Source organism: Dromaius novaehollandiae, chromosome 1 (assembly GCF_036370855.1).
Source record: "Dromaius novaehollandiae isolate bDroNov1 chromosome 1, bDroNov1.hap1, whole genome shotgun sequence".
Classification (NCBI taxonomy): domain Eukaryota; kingdom Metazoa; phylum Chordata; class Aves; order Casuariiformes; family Dromaiidae; genus Dromaius; species Dromaius novaehollandiae.
Window position 1 is genome coordinate 112040023 of NC_088098.1, and position 18783 is coordinate 112058805.

Consider the following 18783-nt stretch of genomic DNA (forward strand, 5'->3'; position numbering starts at 1 on the left):
GCCATCTCCCATCTCTACCTACAGCATTGGCTATCAAGTAAATTGGTATCTTCATTCCTTTAATACCTCACCTTAGACTCAGTAAAACAAAAGCTAAACTTTCAAGGAAGACCTGGAAGTAACATATCCCAGCAAATGTATCCATTTTTTCTTTTGTTAATTCCTTTGAAGGTCCATTCTGAATTGGTTGAATTGCTTGGCTTTTGTTCCTACCTCTGCCAATCATCAGTTCAGCTTATCCCTTTGAGTAGAAGTAGGCTAGAAAATTCATTTTTCTCACCTACTTGTTTCATAGATATTCAAAAGAAATAATGCTAACAATTTTCCAGTTCATCATAACCACTTAGAGAGGAGAAAACCACAGAAGAAGAGTGAGAGAGGTATCCAGCTGAAATGGGCAAAGGTAAATTAAATAAGCAGCTATGCAAATTATTCATTTTCCCAGTTTAACTGATGTCAACCCACACCCTTAGAGAAGAACCTGAAGGTCATCCATGGCCATAAGCTTTGCAGTCTCCACATTTCATTTCAGGAGTCATCAGCCTTTCAAGAATGGTGGACTGGCCAGTCTTTGTTCTTGTCCAAACCAGAAGTTATGCGTGCTGAAAAAAACAAGCATGAACGGAGAGATGCTGCCATTCAACAAAAGGCAAGATATTTTGTATAAAGAAGTGATGGGTATCTTGTTTCTGGGCAAGATAGCAGTTCCAAGTTCCTGACGACTTCGCAACACGCCAGGAAGTGAAAGCCTCTGTTGCTCATATCTACTTTTCTTAACACATCGTACCTCTCAGGTTTCAGCCTTACCCTACACCTCTAGTGGGCTAGTTACAGATTGCTAACAGAACGTGTTCAAGACTTACAGTGTAAGCTGATGACTGCAGGGCCATGACATTGCCAGCTTTTTTGATACCAGTTAGGAACAATATCTAAGTAATATATCATCAAGAAGAGTGGAAGCTACTCACTCAGTCAAACCATGTCTTTCTGTACTACAGCAGCATTCCTTCAAATTTAATCATTGTGGTTCTCTTCCTGTCATTGAAGATGACTGTCCAATAAAAATGCCCATGAGAGAAAGATATGAATAGTTACATGTAAAGTAGGCGATCAAATGAAAGGCCCAGCTGAGTGAACTACAGAGATTCCTTGCTGAGAAATATGGCCTGATATTTATTTTTTATGAAGATATTCAAAAAAAGGAAAAATTCAGAACCAGAGAGGCAATGTTAAAACTTCCAAGCAACATTTGAATTCCCTGCAGCAAAACAGAACAGTAGGAAATCTTAAGAATTGTCTCTGTGTCTCAACCTTCCAAATTTTGTGGAGAGAACTCTTGAGGGTCTCATTTACTTTTTCTGCTGTCAGACTCGTGAATAACCTCCGCATGGATTGTTTTGCTCTTTCATGTCAAGTTTCCTCAGGTATCCTCTTTCTACACGTTCCCTGAAATTTTTCTTTTAGTGTAGACAAACCGCATTTTCTTATGAGCAAAAGTGTTTCACAAATTATTGGGCCATTTTCAGCTACCTTAGACAATAACTTCACAACTTCCAAATTCATACCCATATGTGGTTAACATGCAGATCAAGGTTAAAGTTAAAAAACAACAAGAAACATATTCAAACTGAATATGACAGCACATTTGACTGCCATAAATGAAACATATTAATCCTTCTTCAAAATTAATAACACTATGAATAAAGCAAAAGACTAATGTACAAGTGACATCAATGCTTTGTGGGTATTAGCAAAGCCACCCAACCTCCTGTCAGTCCTTCCAAATTCTGCTTTTCATCATCTCTTTGTTCCCTTCTTTTATTTCTAGTCCTGAGCCAGTGATGATTATATGAATTGAATTATTTTCCCCATGGAGCACTTGTTTGTGAGCAGCTGGCCTGCTCAGGAAGCAAAGTGCTTTGTTACCTTGCCTACAAGAAGCTGTCCCATTTATCAATAGCCATAGTTTAGATCAACCAGAATTGCACACAGCACTGAATTCATTGTCTGCAGTCTGTGAGAAGTGTGACACCCATATCTTCAGCTTGTTATATACCACAACACTGAGTAACTTGTCCTCAGTGCTTTCAACAGCTGTCTGGCTAACTTAAAAAAAAACAAACAAACAAAAAAAAAAAACAAAGAGCGAAAGCTAGCTGTAGTTGGATAGTTGCAATGCTATTTGTATTCAAAAGCTGAGGCAGAAATTTCTGTATTTTGTAAGTTTTATTGCAAAAAGAATAAAGAGAACTTGTGCACACAGCACATGCACCCACATCAGTGTTTAAGGTCCAGGTCAAGGCATAGAAATCTAACTGCGTGAATGTAACACAGGTTAGGGTTCTGACATACATTTCTCATGAAAAGTAAATGCAATTAGAATCAGCCAGATGTTGTACAATTTTTCATTCTACTATACTTTTGTTATCTACAGTACAAAACTGAGGGGCCTACAATGGCCCCTCCTTGGTTGGTCATACAATTCTTTCATAAAATGCATCTGATGATTCAGGAGGCAGAGCTGGCCAGCTCTTTCATTATATTGCTTTGTCCTAAAGCTTTTTTAAAATGTATCCAGTTGCTCAGGGAGGGCATATTAGGAATTGTCAGTTAAGCGATGGATTAAAGTTGTCCTAAGTAGCTTTAGGCTCTCCCAGTAAAATTAATAAACTATTTTTACCTCTCTTTCACAGTGCTGGAATGAAGCAAAAGAAGGCCAAAACATGAGCATACTTTCGAGATTTAAAAAGTTGATGACACTACATCTGTTAGATTTCTTTAAAATTACTTTTTTTAGATTTTACTAGTTTCTGGTTTATGACTTTCTATTTGAAATTGTAAGAAGTTTGTGTTTATTCACTGCGCATACAGAAATCTACAATAGACAGCCTATAAAATTCATTTCCCTATTTAAAATGTTACTGCCTTCAGCGACATTCTTTATCCCTACTGGAGAATATTGCTAAGCTCCATAAGCCCTGGAGAATTAGAATAAAGTTCAAAGTATAGTGAAGTTTTACTTCACTTAAACATAAATACTTATGTAGGATGTACGAAAGTGTTTGAAAAAGCAAGAATAAAAACTAAACAAGTTTCATTTAAATTTGTTAAATGTTAAACTTTGAAAGACTAGTAATCACATCCATGAAAATTGTTAAAAATTGATTAAAAATTACAACTTTCTGGCTTATGCTTCCCAATAAATGAGAAAGGAAGCTCATCCAGCTAATAAGTAAATAAGACATAATACCTGGCCACATACCATTGCCCATACATTATGATACAGTTGTTAGGTAACAAGTCTATACATTATAAAGAGCTTTACCCTCCAAATAACTTCAAATAAATATGCCTACAAATAAAATATACTTTGTTTCCCCTGCTCGTCTAATGACGCTTCTCAATATTCAAGTAAACTTGGAAAGGTAATGTGAGAAGGGAAAACACTAGTTACACTGAGAATAAGACTGGTAAAGACATGTTCAACAACAGTTAAATCACGTGACTTCAGAAAGAGTTTTCTCTTTCTGTTGTAAAAAGAACTACTGAACTTGCTTTCCTGTTTGACAGCCCAGTGAATCTGAGTTACCTCTCTCAGATACTGTGTTGAATGTTTTCCCTGCAAGAAGATTACCACATAACTCTCAGAAACAAAACTCTCAGACTGCACTAGGGCCAAATTTGCGGCTTGCATGGAGACTGTTCAAGGCAGAAAAGCCAAATACATCTGTTTTTTTCACGCCAATTCCATTTGTTCAAGGTTTCAAACTTAACTGAAAAGTTTCCGAATGCTCAGAAAACTCTGAGAGTCTTTCCTCTGTTTTTGAGGGGATTGGGGACACAACTGCAGAAACAGCCCCACAAAGACCAGCTGTGGGATTTCCCTTAGGCAAAGCAGGACACCAAGATACCTTAAGCAAACAAGAGTAGGTCCTCTCCCAGAAAAGAAATAGTCAAAGTCAGAATTTCTTGGAATTTTATGCTGTATTCTCAAAAAATACAACAGAGTTCATCTAGAAAAATATTTTGAAAGATCAGATAGAAAAACGTGTGTGCATAACCATGTCTATTGATGGTTTTCACAAGTTTGCAACACAAATCCTCCATACACTGATTCCAACCAATGTTGAATGTAATTAAAAACACCAGTTAACTTCAACTTTTTTAGAAAAAGAGAACACTTCATGTTTTTGTCTTGGTGACCAGTAACTTAGCTTTCTTTCATATGTTGTACTTCTTCTCTTTAAATAATTCCAGGTTTTGTTGTGGTTATTAGTGCAAAAGCCAGGATTGTTAAGGAAAGCCTTTAATGACAGGGACTGTTTTTTATACAATGGAATCTATTGGCCATCATACTACTCTTCCAAACTGTTCTTGACAAAGCATTTTGTTCAAATTAATTCAAATTAAATGTCTGTTGTTCATTCTGTCAGTATCTTTGACCTAAACTTCAGATCCCAGGAAACCGTGTGGTTAATATTAAATTTCCTGAGCTGTCTATACATAACATAACATAGTATGGAAACTGGATTAAGAGAACCTGTTTTCAATAAAATACCACTAGAATAATGGTATAATACACAAGTGCTCCACTTTTCCCATGGAATTTACTTCATGAACTTTACTTCCTCAGTACCTACAGTTTAAGTAAATTTAAACAAGAGTAACAGCTTTGTGGATAGGGACACTTCTCTATAGAAAGAGGACTCGAAAGCTTTTTATCAATAATTCATTGTTCAATAATAGAACTCAGTAGCAGTTAGAGAGAGGTAGTTAATATCAGGAACTCTGTTATAAGCCAATGCAAACTGTTTCAATGAACTTACTGTTTGTGAATACACTTCAAAAAGTAGGAACGTAGCTATAATTATTAGTCATTAAAACCACTCAGTTTCAGAGAGCAGAGGTTTAATTACCAGACACTCTTTTGCTGGTATATTCCAAATACATATTTGATAGCACTTTTGTGCATTTGAGCAAGCTTTGTCATGTAAGCAAGCCATGCACAGTCTGAAATAGCAGATCCAAAGACAAAAATGGATAGCTACCTGGAAATAACCATCCAGCATACCTAGGATTGGATGGATTGGGTCACAGTGCAGTACATTATTGCTATGGAGCATGTCATGACTGACTTTGTCATTGAGAAACTGTACACAGTAGCTATTTGCAGGGCTCTCAATTCCAGCTAAACACAAAGCCTGGTGCCCTGAAATAGGAATCTTTCTCCCTTATCATTCTTACCCAGACAAATGACTATATTTCCCTTCCAAAGAAAGAAGAGAGTTGCCTTCAATTTCCTGCACTGGATGCTGCAATACATGGAAATTTGAACACTACTAATTTGAACCCTACAGAAAAGAAAATTTAATTAAGATTTGGTTTAAAAGCAGATTGCCGTCAGAAAAAAAATACTAGCTTTACTCATCATATAGCATATCCAAATAAACTTTACTTCTCAAAACTCACATTTGGAGGCTGAGATTAAAATTAGTAATCTTCCCAGTAATCTTTATTTCATAATTATTAATAATTCATAAAATATTGAGGAATATAGAAAAGGGTCTTATTTTTAGATAAAAGTATATGTGGCAAAAGTATTTGTATTTGCCAAGTATATTCTCAAATGCTAGGAAATATCACATAAGATCATGCTGCTTCCAGTTCACTGAAGGACTCTTTCCACTGTTTGCCGGGGTTTCTGGACCACAGCATGAATGAGGCAGAGGTTCCATCAAAAAAGCATGCAACTGTGTGATTTAAGACTCCATTGTAATGCATACACACAGGGAGACAAAATTAAAGTTGAAGGATATTAAACACTTTCTAAACACTGAACCATATAGTGAATCAAAATGGACATCCAAAACCAGAGGTAGCCCTGTAGATTTTTGAAGATTTTCACTAACCTGCTTGCGTTTATATAATTATGGATATGCTACTACAGCATAGTAATGACTGCAATTAGACCTAGACAAAAATGAAATTATAATTAATAGCATACTATAATTCTGTATATATTATATTTTGGGTCTCCTCCAACAGTCCTTACTCATGTAGGAGTCTAAATAAAGATCTATGGAATCAGATGAAAAGATAGCTAAAATTTAACATTCATCTCAACAGTATGAGTGTCTTTTAAATCTACACAGCCAGTGTAGACATTCGTACACTGTGTAAAGCAACTATAGGCTTAAAGAAGCAACTGAAATTTAATGTCTAGAAATTAAACCCATAAACCAAAGGATCAGATGAATAATATTTGTTTCCAATATAATTCAATTTTCAGGTTAGAGTTCAAAGACATATACAAGTCATATAAAACTATTTATTTCAGGAAGAAGCTTGATCGTCTGTTGAAACAGCAAAAACATCAGTCTCTTTCAAAACTCCACATTTTTTAGGATACTAGTGCAACTGGTAGTTATAATCACTATCAGTTCATATGAATTTTCAGAAAACACATTTTAATGTAAGAAAATTAAAAAGAATTATAACATAAGCTAGCCTGTTAACAGTTGAGGAATATCATTTGAAAAAGACCTTTGTCTACTTCTATGGATTTTTTTTTTTTTTTTTTTTTGCTTTTTTTAAACAGCATTCAGTATCAAAAAGAAAAGAAAGGCCAATAGCTGGATAAATAATCAGAATTGCAATTGCGTAGCAGTGAAAAGTACTAACCCAGATAAGAAATGTGAATTGGGTTAAAAAGTTCACATCAGAACCACAGATGAGAAGATTTTAATATGACAGGCATTGCCCTACAAAAGATATTTTCTAATTTAGAAATAGGCAGTAATAATACTGAAAATATTTTCATAAGAGAATGCATGCCAAGCAGAATCTACTGGGATTTCAGTTAGTATATTCACTGTTAGTGTTTCTAGTAAGAGCTGCAGTTTCTGTGCCTGCATGCATTTTTGTTGACTTCAACAAATTTATCATCACGTATGCATGCCAGTCCTACATTTTGATTTTTATCTCATCAGGGGAGCTTGCTTGCATGATTTTCTGTGGTAAGCACTGATATCTTAAAAGCAACGAGAGAAAACATGTTTGTTGTCACCGTGTTAAAGAAAAACTTATAGCCAGCAGGCACATTGATCAAGAATGAGTTGAGGGACCCGTGTCCACCTTTAACAAAACAAAAAAAAGAGGTGGACTTGCTGAAATTCTCCTATACTGTATTTTAAAAGAATGAAAGAGGAAAAAAATCTCCAGCTAAGGGTATTATGCAAGGATATATTTGAATTCTGTTACTGATTTCACAGCCAAACCTACTGTCAGATATTCAGGTCATGTAGCACCCTTTTGAACCTTACAGAATAGAGTGAGGTTCAGCCCACAGTAATCCAATTCCATGATAGGCTTATAAAGAGAACCACATTGGTTGGGTGACCTATATCCAAACAATGAATGAGCCAATTCACCTTATGGCAGACTAGCAAGATGGACAAAAGCTTTAAATTGCACTATAGGGATTTAGAAGGTACAGGTCCTTTTTTACTTTCAAGGACAAGCCATCTGCTAACTGACTGTGTAACAAAGAAAGCTTTCTGATGGGAAGTTTATTACAAACTTGTCCATCGGTCTGCTCTTTTGTTGTTGCTGTCTGTCAGACAACTAGTGCAGCACTGCTGTGTGCCTAAGCCAGCCTGGCAACTACCATGTTCAATGATTTTATGCAGAATTAAATCTGTAATTCATACTATATTCAGCAGCTATTATTTTATTGCATTTTTGCAATAAAGATACTATACGAAAAATGTGAAGACACTATACAAAAGATGTGAAAGCAATAGATACTATATTGAAAGAGGGATACTATATGAAAAATGTGAAGGCAAAATTGTTTTATAGTGTGCTTATGTAAGGTCTTGACAATAATGTCAACTCGGTGCATATGGTAAATTACAAGCACCCAGGGCCATGTGTCATTCACAACTGAACATTTATTTGCTGTTGTTTTTGTGAGGCTAAACTGAAGACAGAAGTTGTGTGGGCAGGGTATTACATATTTTGCTCAATTCAACCTATTTGGGATTGATTCTTCCCATTTATTTATCTTCCTCTGGAACAGTCAGTTCTGTGAAAGAGTTTTCTAAGGACTAGCAAAATGAATTAATTAGATCAGTCCTGACACAGTTCTCATCTCTTGCATCCTCTGACAATAAAATGCCAGCCCACCTTTACTGCCATCTGTAATTTCCCGTTGAGCACTCTCTCACAGTGCAAGGTCTGACTGTTAAACATGTTAATTTTTGTATATATATCCAGGAGGAGACTTCAGATGTGAAGAATGGATGGGGAAAGGGATGGCGTTAGAAAAATGATGTTATTTGCTAACAAAAACAGTATGAGAAAATAAAATCAGCAATAACTAATAGTGCCGCAGGCTTGCATATGGGCAAATACATACTTTTCCTGAAGTCCTGGAAAACTCTTTTGATCGAGTATTACACTACTATTACAAAGGACAGGATGAGCAGGGAAAATAAATACAGTATTGTATCGATACTGTTTGGAATTAATATAAAGAGATGGCTACTCAGAGAGACTCCCTCAGATCCTAAACCTCCCCCAGAACATCAGGTGGCAACTTTTGTATGAGAGACAGTTCCCCAATGAGAGAGGAATATAAGATTTTATTCCTACAATAATGGTAGGGAAAAAAAAGCAACTTGATAGTTAAGCACTAGAAGGATTTTCAGACACGTATCTAAATAAAATTAGATTCCACTGCTGTTCAAAGGTTATTTTCCTAGTCCAACATTCTGACTTTGCCGCACCTCTCTACTGCTTCCACTAGGTCTTCCTTTGCTTTATTTAACAGAGTTACTTATCTTTATTACAAAGACATTCCTAGTTTACCATCAAAGAAAGCCAACAGGGCAAGTCTAGACAAGCTCCTGCCAGAATGGAGACAACATGGGAATGCTATCTGAAGAATCAGTCACTACAGCTGCCTCTCTGTTGCTCTTGTCAAGCAAAGAGGTGCCACATGAATTCCTGTGCATCTTTAAAGAAATATATTGTATATAAAGGAAGGGTTAAAGTAGAGTTAGTGGAGGTGGGTAAAGCAGTGGTCCTGGAGCCAGGTCTTAAAATGTATCCTGGAAGGCAGAAAAAAAGTTATGAGAACTGCTAATATAGAAAAAGAACTCAAAGGACTATTTTTTGCTCTAGGTATGGTGCAATAGAATCTAAATGCATAATTATGGTGTGTATATTCACTTTAATTATGTTTAAGAAAAAAATGTTTGAAGTCACAGATAAGCACACAACTGCAAAAGCAAAGTCAGTTGAGTGGCCTTAAACCCTGCCGTGATTCACAAATCTTCTGACCTCTGTGGTCTCTCACCATTGTGAAGACAGTTGCTCTGACAGTCATGACTATTGTCTATTCTATCTGTAGCTATATACTGCTGAAACAAAACTCTTAAATGAATTCACTTTTCTGATGAGGCATCATGGAGGGCACCTTGAACTTAATGGCAGTTTGGTTGTGCTTGCAAAGTGTGAAGAAAGTGCAAGTCTCTGAGCTAATATAGCTCAAAAATTAATTTCTAGCCCTAATGATTTTGTGAAACAGCCTTTTGAAATCATTGCAATCATACCAATTAGCTTTAAAGTCCTTCTAACAACGTGCCCCCTCTTTCACAAAATACTTCTCAAGCTGCAGCAAGGACTTCTTTTTATTAATGTATATTCTGGTAAGTGAATCAATAAATTCTTTGTTAATAGTATATTTGTGTCAATTTCACCAGACTGCAGCATTTCCAAGAGACTAAATTTAACAGTAATATAATAGTGTCTAAGGACTTGAGCCATCATTCAAAAAAAAAAAAAAGTGCTGAACCATTCAAATACACATCCCTTCCAGCTTTCTTTTCTGGTGTAAGGGAGTAAAAAATAGATTCAGGATATATTTAGCTTTCAGGAAGGCTACATAAAATGCTGCAAATGTAGAAATAGATATAAAAATGAAATTAAAAATGAACATAAATATATGGCAATACTTGTAGTGACAGTGATATGGAGGAGTACTTGTATATATATATTGACTAAAAGTATGAATTTATTTTCATATTTTAGAAGATATATTTGTTCTAGAATAAGAACATATTTTATTACACTTTTGACTTTTAGAATTATACTGGGGCATGAGAGGGGTTTTACCTTGGTTTTGCCATATTAAATATTTTCATTACTCCTACAATATATAAAGGCTAGGAACACAAACACTGATTTGTTTGTGTATACATACACCCACAATAAATGAAACACAGCATCTGGGCATATTTCAGAAATCACTGAACCAAAGGAATCAGAAATCAAAGCCAAGAGAACAGGCAACAGTAACTGTCATGCTCTAGTAGGGATAGTATCAACAACATACGTTCCACTTCCCCTAAGGCATGATTTGACAAGGGCAAAATCTTAACAACATCTGAACAGGGATTACACTTGAGGAACAGAAGGGTTCTCAGACCCAATTTGGAAAAACTGATAGTTACCACGTAACTGATAACTTACCACATAGTGGTTTATGTTTTAGGGGGCAATGCTGGGATGAGCCCTACAAAACAGTAGGGCTAGATAGCAGTTGTAACAGAGTATTGTACACAATAATATTTAGTGGCTCAGTAGTGCCTGCAGCAAGCTGGTGTTGGATATCTCAAAGATTAGAAAATGACGACCAAGAATTTTGGCTTATACCCACTTTACTGGGTTTAATAAAGTTATCCTTAGATTCTAAGCAAACGGTCTGTGATAGCACTTCCTTCTCATGACAGCCTTTGCTTAATGCCTTGTCTGATGGCTTTTGACAAAGATCAGCTGAAGTTCCTCTTCCAGTTAAAAGACTAACTTATTCTTGTTTTAGGTAAAAGTATTTTGCAAGAGCTAAGAGGCGAACAGAACTTGTCTTCAAGTAAAAGCATAATATTAGCCAAGGAAGAAAAAGAAGAGTGTAAAGCCAGCTTCCATTGCCATGCATATAAAGAACTGTATGTACAATGAGTGTCAGTATATACAGTATGTACATATAAGAATGCTTAAATACATAAAGGACTTACAACACAGTTACTATTGTTTACTATAGACACTTTCAAGAAACTCATACATGCCTTAGTGATGTGTCTGAAAAAAACAAAGCTGAAACATAAATTGTTCTAATGTCAGATTACAGTCAGTTTGCTGCAAAGTACAGTCTAATTCAAAATAATTCTACTTTTCAAAAAACAAAATTATCAAATTTCTTATATCCAGTGGTGTAAGTGAATGACAACATCCACAGTCTACCTTCTCTTCTGCTGTAACATTGAGTTTTTTGAATGATCTAGCTGGTGCCCCTTTCTTCCACCTCCCCACACTAAGGCTTTGACAGAAGCATACAGGAGAGTTCTGTTATCATTTGTGGGGAGGAGGGGAGGGGAAGGAAAACACATGAGATGAGACAGTATTTTGTAGTCTGAAAATTGAAAGACATGAAAAATGAGGTCAGAAAAATGGACCAGAAGTGAACCAATGAGAAGTTTGGTGAATTCATCCAGTTGCTGATACCGGTGCCTGGAGTTATAGAGTAAACAGGCCAGTACAACTCCTGAAGCTCCTTTTTGCAGCCACTCAGAGCCACTCCGGGCTAGGCATCAGATCCCCAGGCACTGTGAGCCAGCACAGCTCCTTCAATCCTGCACATCAACCCAGTTTATAGCAGCACAAGCTCTAACACTATACCACCAGTAACAAGGTTGATGAACTGGAGCAATGGAGTAAAATGCTGAATTTCACACCCATAATGTGCAGGGACTCCCAGTCAAAGTCTCCCCCATTTGAAATCAAATTGTTCATCCATTTAACCATCTCCCAGATGTCCACTCCATATTTTAAGATCAAAAAGGCAGGTGTGGAAAGAAAGATTAAGGCTAGACATTTTTTCCGGATGGAGAGGAGTTTGAACATGACAGGGTGATACTGTGATAAGAGATATAACAAGGGTGTTGCAGATGAGGGCCAACATCTACATTTGCATGTGTATTCTATGTGTATTTTTCAGAACTTCATGCATCTGTGTGTGTTTAGGTACTAAACACATTTCTATAATACATACTTTATATACCTTAAAAACTTCAAACAATCATGAAGTTGTTTGGGAATTTGCCTGAAGCACACTTTGTTACCAGCAAATTTGCCTGAATCAAGCATCTTTCTGCACTGTAAATCTTCCATTGTATGAAAATATGGATTATTTTGGCTCCTTGAACTTGGGGTCTTCTTTAAACATCTTCACACAGACTGCCTTAAGTATACAAACCTGTACCAGGTTTCTACCATATAACTGTTTGTATTTGAGGGAGAAGAGTGTAGGTAAATATATTTGCCCCTAAACTTCTTCATTAGTACTAGTACTGAAATAGTTAGTGTCCACAAACACAGAATTCTCACGTGGATTTCTGCTATTTGCATTACACAAGCTAGTCTGAATGAGAGTTTGAGTGAAGTGTATAGAGACCAGTGCTGTGTATCTTTGAATTTCAGTTGAATTTTCATTAAATCGTTCTTTTTTTATCCTTATAATAATGATATATTTTACCTTTATAATAATGCTACATTTTGAAAGAAACTACCACATTGTCTTTTCTGGTAAGGGATGGCCTTGATATGTTTAAACAAAAACCTGCTCCATAGGAAAATTCAAAGCAAATTAAAGAATGAGCCAGTGGGAATATTTTAAACTCCTCATTGTGTCTTTCATCTGGGATGTTTGTGTGTCACAGTCGCAAAACAAGACTTTAGGTTTTGAAGTGTACAGACTTAAAATAATTTTGAAGATACTGAATAAGAAGTAATGAAGTTCACCTGCTATGAAATAATAGACTAGACTAATTCACTGTATGACCACTGTGTTCTGACTGAATGAAAACAAATTGTCTGCTTGTTCTACTGTTATTCACACCTCAGAGGACTATGTTGTGTTTCATGTGCTTGTAAGCGAAGCCACAGATTCTTCTACTGCCAAATGCGTCCTTTGCCCATGAACTGCTTCCTTTGCCAGGAAGCTGTCGCCTCCGCAGTGCAGCAGGGAGGGCACTAGGTGGGACCAGACACCCTGCAGGTTTGTGCTGCAGTCCCTGGGGTGACAGTGAGGCTAGACATTTTTTTAGGGTAACTTAGCCACTCCTTGCCCTGCAGGACAGACTAAAGGATCCCAAGGAGCATAAGGACCTGTGAATTTGTGCAATGCTGTTGGGCAGCATTTCAGAGTTCAAGAGATGTGGCTTCTTCATTTGCCAGTAGGAGAACATTCCACTAAGTTTACTGTTCTTCACCTTTACTATGAAAATCTTATTTTTAGGAACATTAAGATACTTTCTTTTTGTTTTAAGAATTTGAAATACATTTCAGAATATGTGACAAAACATATTGTAAAAGATTTCTTCAAAATTTTCTTTCTATAATTCCCCAAGATGTAAGGAAACTTGGAAACTTCATGACAACCCCAAAGGAAAACATGGAAGTGAGTTCAAAGCAAGGACTTACCCTCAGTTTTAGCATACACATTCAAATCGTCTGCAGCTTTTATGTTTTCACAATCATCAACTACCCTGTCACATTACAATATCATAACTAGAATTCATCAAAATCAAATTATATCTCTATAAATACTGTTGCTTTGACTATGTGAGATTTCCTTTTTTTATTGAAACATTCAAGACTCTTCTTCTGAAAGGTTTTTAATCAAATGATTTTAGTTTTTGATTTTTTACTGTACATGAAAGATTTATTCAAGAGGGCATTTTCATTTCACCACTACTTCTAGCTGACATTCCAAACTCACCACAGACTCATGGATCTGCAGACCAAAAGCCTTTCAACTCTGCAAAGCATGCCCATTATGTTATGCACCCCTGGAAATAAAAGGGTATGCTCATATAACAAAAAAAACTCCCTTAGTCACTGCCAGACAACATAACTCCAGAATGACAAGCAGTATAACTGCATTTGCACAGTGCTTGGATTATACGATTTTACAGCCTTATAATACATCCTCATATACAGGCTTATACACAGCCTCTTTTAGGAGCTGACCCCTACACCGTGCTACATGGTGCCATATATTACACAACTCTAATACAACATTGCATTTAGTGTTCTGTGTAAAGCACGCTCTTGAGGAATGGGCATATTAAGAAGGATCCCATATATCTCAGAAAAGGAGGAGTTTGCTGAACTTGTTCTTACTGACATTCCCTAGAGACACAAGATGAGGCCTGGTCCTTTTTATACGCAACCAGAGAAAGAGGCATGGCCTTTCATTTAACTGTTTTCATTGGAAGCCTGATATTCGCTTTAAATTCTTTATGTAGCTCATGTAATTTAAAACACATCTTCCACTGTGCAGAAAACAGATTGAATTTGAATGGAGACAAGAAGGGAGGATGTATCTGCCTCTGGTCTAGTGATGTGGCAGTGGCTTGGAAGAAGGAGCCTGAGAGTTCTCAACCCTCATCCAAGAACCATCACAGTATTTTTTTCACAGCTGTTAGTATTAGACATCAAACAATTCAGAATCTGAAAACTAATATTCATAATTCATCTCAATGTTGCAAAATACTATTCTATTTCTGTAGGCTTAAACAAAAACCATTAACTTACCTAATTAGCAGGCTCATGTTTTGTGCGTCCTCTCTGTAAAGCTAATTAGATAGGTCAAGGTCGTGTTGAAAATGAGAAAAGAAATAACAGATAGGCATGAATTTTAATGACGTGGGCAGACCTCAGCCACGTGGTGCATCCCACTTTCTCTAGACAACTGTTGCTATTGTCATCTCACACAGTCTTACTCTGTTCTTGCTCATTTACAGAACCCTACCTCTCACTAATACTTTGCACTGACCCAACCAAGACCAGGAAGTTGCACACAAGCTCTCTCTAACCTGTCTATCGCTTGTTTAAGATAGCAAATTACTTAGACTTTGACTATTGTCATATCTTTGCTAGACAACAAGCAGTGGTTTTACAAATTCACAAAGTTACTCGAACTCCGTAAGAAGTAACTGTCTTCTCCAAAGATGTATCTGTCTATTTACAGCTATGTTATAACTATACATGCAAAATTCTTTCAACACCTCTAGCACATTAGTAAGTGAAATTAGCTAAAACTCACAGATGATGGAGGTATTTGTTCCAGGCGTATACATACCTGCCTCTCCAAACCAAATCTGTTTTAAAGCACCTTATCCTTAGACAAGTCTCTTAGATCAGAAATAATAAATACAAAGCTGATCTATGGAGTAAAAAATGAGAGCACATATAAAGCTGTAATGGTCAAAGGCAGTTTAAAAAGAAGTCACACAAGACTTCTGGCTATATGATATCAGTGAAGCTACTTTGGGACTACTGGTGCCCTTAGCAGGATCAGTGAAACTGATACTCTGTCTCATTGGAACAAAAGTAAGTTTATGAGCCCTCAACTATACTGTTACTCTACTTCATTTTATTCAGATTGGTCAAGCTTTAACCTTTAATGATTCTCTGACTAGACATGTGCTTTCTGAATCACTGCTTTGGACAAACCCTGAAGAAATGTCTAGCCAAAGTGATACAATACCATTTAGACCATAGTTGCCCTCTGGTTTCTTCTGACCCCTCCCCAGGCTACTATTCTCAGCAGCATTTAGTGATATGTAGCCCAGCAATAGTCAAGTCTTCATTTACTTCATGTATATGCACTAATTTAAGCTATTTCCCTCCCACCCATATGTTGTGCTGATATGCACAGATGCTATTACAGAGTTCTGTGCCACATAAAATCCCAGCTGTAAACTAAAAAAAAAAAAAAAGGAAAAAAAAAAAAAAAAAAAGAAGAAGTCTTTAACTCATCTTCCAGGAAAGCAAAACAATAGAAAATAAGCCCATAAGGAACTGGATAAACATAAACAGACCCAGACAACATCTGACATAGACACAGATCAGGGATTGAAGATGAAAGACAAAAAAAGAAGGATTAGTATTAAATTATTTCAGACAGTGATAGTAATTAATTAAAAAATGCTAATCTCTACAAAACAGCAGTCAATGGAATACTTTTGATAGTCCTTTGAATCACAAGCAAACTCTTAGTTGCAAAGGTTTTTTAAAATCCTGGATTAAGGGATTTTTTTATTCTGGAGTGAGGGAGTGTAAATACCACAAAATATGTATTCTATAGGGCAAAATGACTAATTGGAAAAAATCCCCAAACTTTTTACAAATCCTTTTTAGTATTTTGTCACCAACATTCCTCCTTCCCTTTTTGAACAAACATCCACGCTTTTAAATTTGTTACCAGTAAGTCTAAAACCACAGCTGAAATGTCTTCAGTCCTAAAACTGAGTTCATTGCAAGAGGAAATTAGTTTTCTCTTCAAAATTAATTTTAATTTTATAACCTTGATACTGCCATCAAAGCTAGAAAAACACTGCCTACAGCCTCTGACAGTCCCAAGAAGCACAAAGTATCCAGGGTAGGTTCTCAAAATTTACACTAGTTATCAACAGATTTTGGTGCCTAACTGCCAGTTGTGCCAATACCTCATGTTTTTTAAAACTGGAGCCCTAAAACTCAAAGCACTCATTACTTTGTAATTGAAATTTTAATTATGGGATGATTAGAACTTCAACTGGAAGCAGCTGTTGGAAATCGAGTCCATAAAAGCAAAGATTATATAACTCTTAAACAACATCTTAATTGACAAATTAGGATTTCTTAGAAAATTAGCTTTTGTTGGAGCATACGGAAATGTGATTCGCAATAACATTTTATATTCTGAGAACACATGGAGTCAGAAGGTCAAGTTTCAAAAGCGAGGTAATCTTGGATCACTTACAAATCTACTTTTAAAAAGATTAATTTAAGATACATAGGCTGGGTGTGACTTTCATCAAGTCCACACTTGACAAAATGGCCTGGAGAACAACAGCTGCTAAGCTAGGAATGGGACTGTCAACAGCAGAGGTGAATCAAATACCCAAAATTGTCTGGGAAGGCGTCTGCCCAAAACCGGTTATGTTGAAGAGGAAGACAACCATCAGCTGGATAAAGCAATAACTGAGGAATTACAAAGAGGTTCTTGAAACGAAGTAGGAGTTGGCCTGAAGAGTTACAAAAGAGGCAGGCAAATGTATAACGAGTGAAGAAAGAGATCTTGGAGCAGAAAGAATAGGAGTTCAGCCCTGGTTTGACACTGTCAGAAGTCAAACACACACACACTGACAATTTTAGGAACCTCTGCCTTGGCCAGACTTGGATGCCTCCCTGTTGGACACCAAACGCAATGAGTAGCCTCTGCACAGAAACCAACTGTTCAGGGTGCATGAAGCAAGGCCCCAGAGCTGAGATGGGCAGGCCACCCCCCAGGGTGCTGCCCCACCAGCACAGGCATTCACGGTGCAGACAACAGCACAAGTGTCCATAAAGGCTGGACCACCCACAGCTCCAGCAGACACGTGCAACTGGGGGAACCCACAGGCCCAGAAAGGGTTTGTGAGTCTATAATCCATGCTGCCTGGGGGTGAGGATGCCTGTAACTCTGTGCGCATGTGTGTGTGGTGTGCGTGTGTGTCCATCTGTCTATCCGTGAGAGAAAGAACTTCTGGGAGATTGGTTATAGAAGGCTCTTTATTAACATTTCTTAGCAGTTAATACTGTGGTTTATCATCTATTGTATTACTCATATTGATCCTGAAAGTATATTTCACTCAGTGATGGCTAATTGCATGTCATTAATGAAGCAATAAACCACTTTGATCCTGATTTAGTTTCATTACGTGAATTGAGCAGCTTCTCCCTGTGATAGTTGGGATAACCTATTTTAAGCCCATGTATTTGAAGATAAACTAGATAGAAAGTTCTAAGCAAAAATCAAGAGGGAATTGAAAGTGAGACAAAAAGTCTAGACTATTTTTGGCACCTTTATCATTGGTCTCTACATGCACATTCTTCTCCATTTTGCTATGGATATTTCACTGCCTCGTACTGGAGATTTACAAACAGTCTGCAGAATAAGAAAATCAGTGATATAAGCCAGACGTTTATTCTGTCGTTGAGGAAAATTATGTTAGTTTTGAACCGATTAGGACAGAAGTCCGGGGTCCTAATCTTGAAACTCACAGTCATACAGAGCATGTCCTCCAAGTTTGAAAATGACGGAGGAAAGGAGGAAAGGAGGAAAGGAGGAAAGGAGGAAAGGAGGAAAGGAGGAAAGGAGGAAAGGAGGAAAGGAGGAAAGGAGGAAAGGAGGAAAGGAGGAAAGGAGGAAAGGAGGAAAGGAGGAAAGGAGGAAAGGAGGAAAGGAGGAAAGGAATCACAAACAGAAACAATAAACCTAAGAAATAATAGCTCCTAAGAGAAAAAGGATTTTTAAGTTTCATAGCATCGTAAGGAATTAGATTCCAGATTCAAAGTTTATGGAGAACAAAGGGTGACAAAGCAAAGTCAGGTGTTACTCCACAGAAGGTCCAGTTCCCAGCTATTTATAACATATTCCTACTCCCTCTTCCCACCCCCGGGAGAAGGATGAACTGCTTAAGCTAAATCCACTCTAATGAAAGTTGAAGAGGAAATATACTGCTGTAGCATTACCCAACTTTCAAACTTTTTTTCTTCCCCAAATGGGGTTTAAAATAACTGCCCCTTGTGATAAATTGCTAAAACTTATAGGATAAACATTTCAATATGAACAGTATATATATATATATATATATATATATATATATATATATATATATATATTTTAGCTAT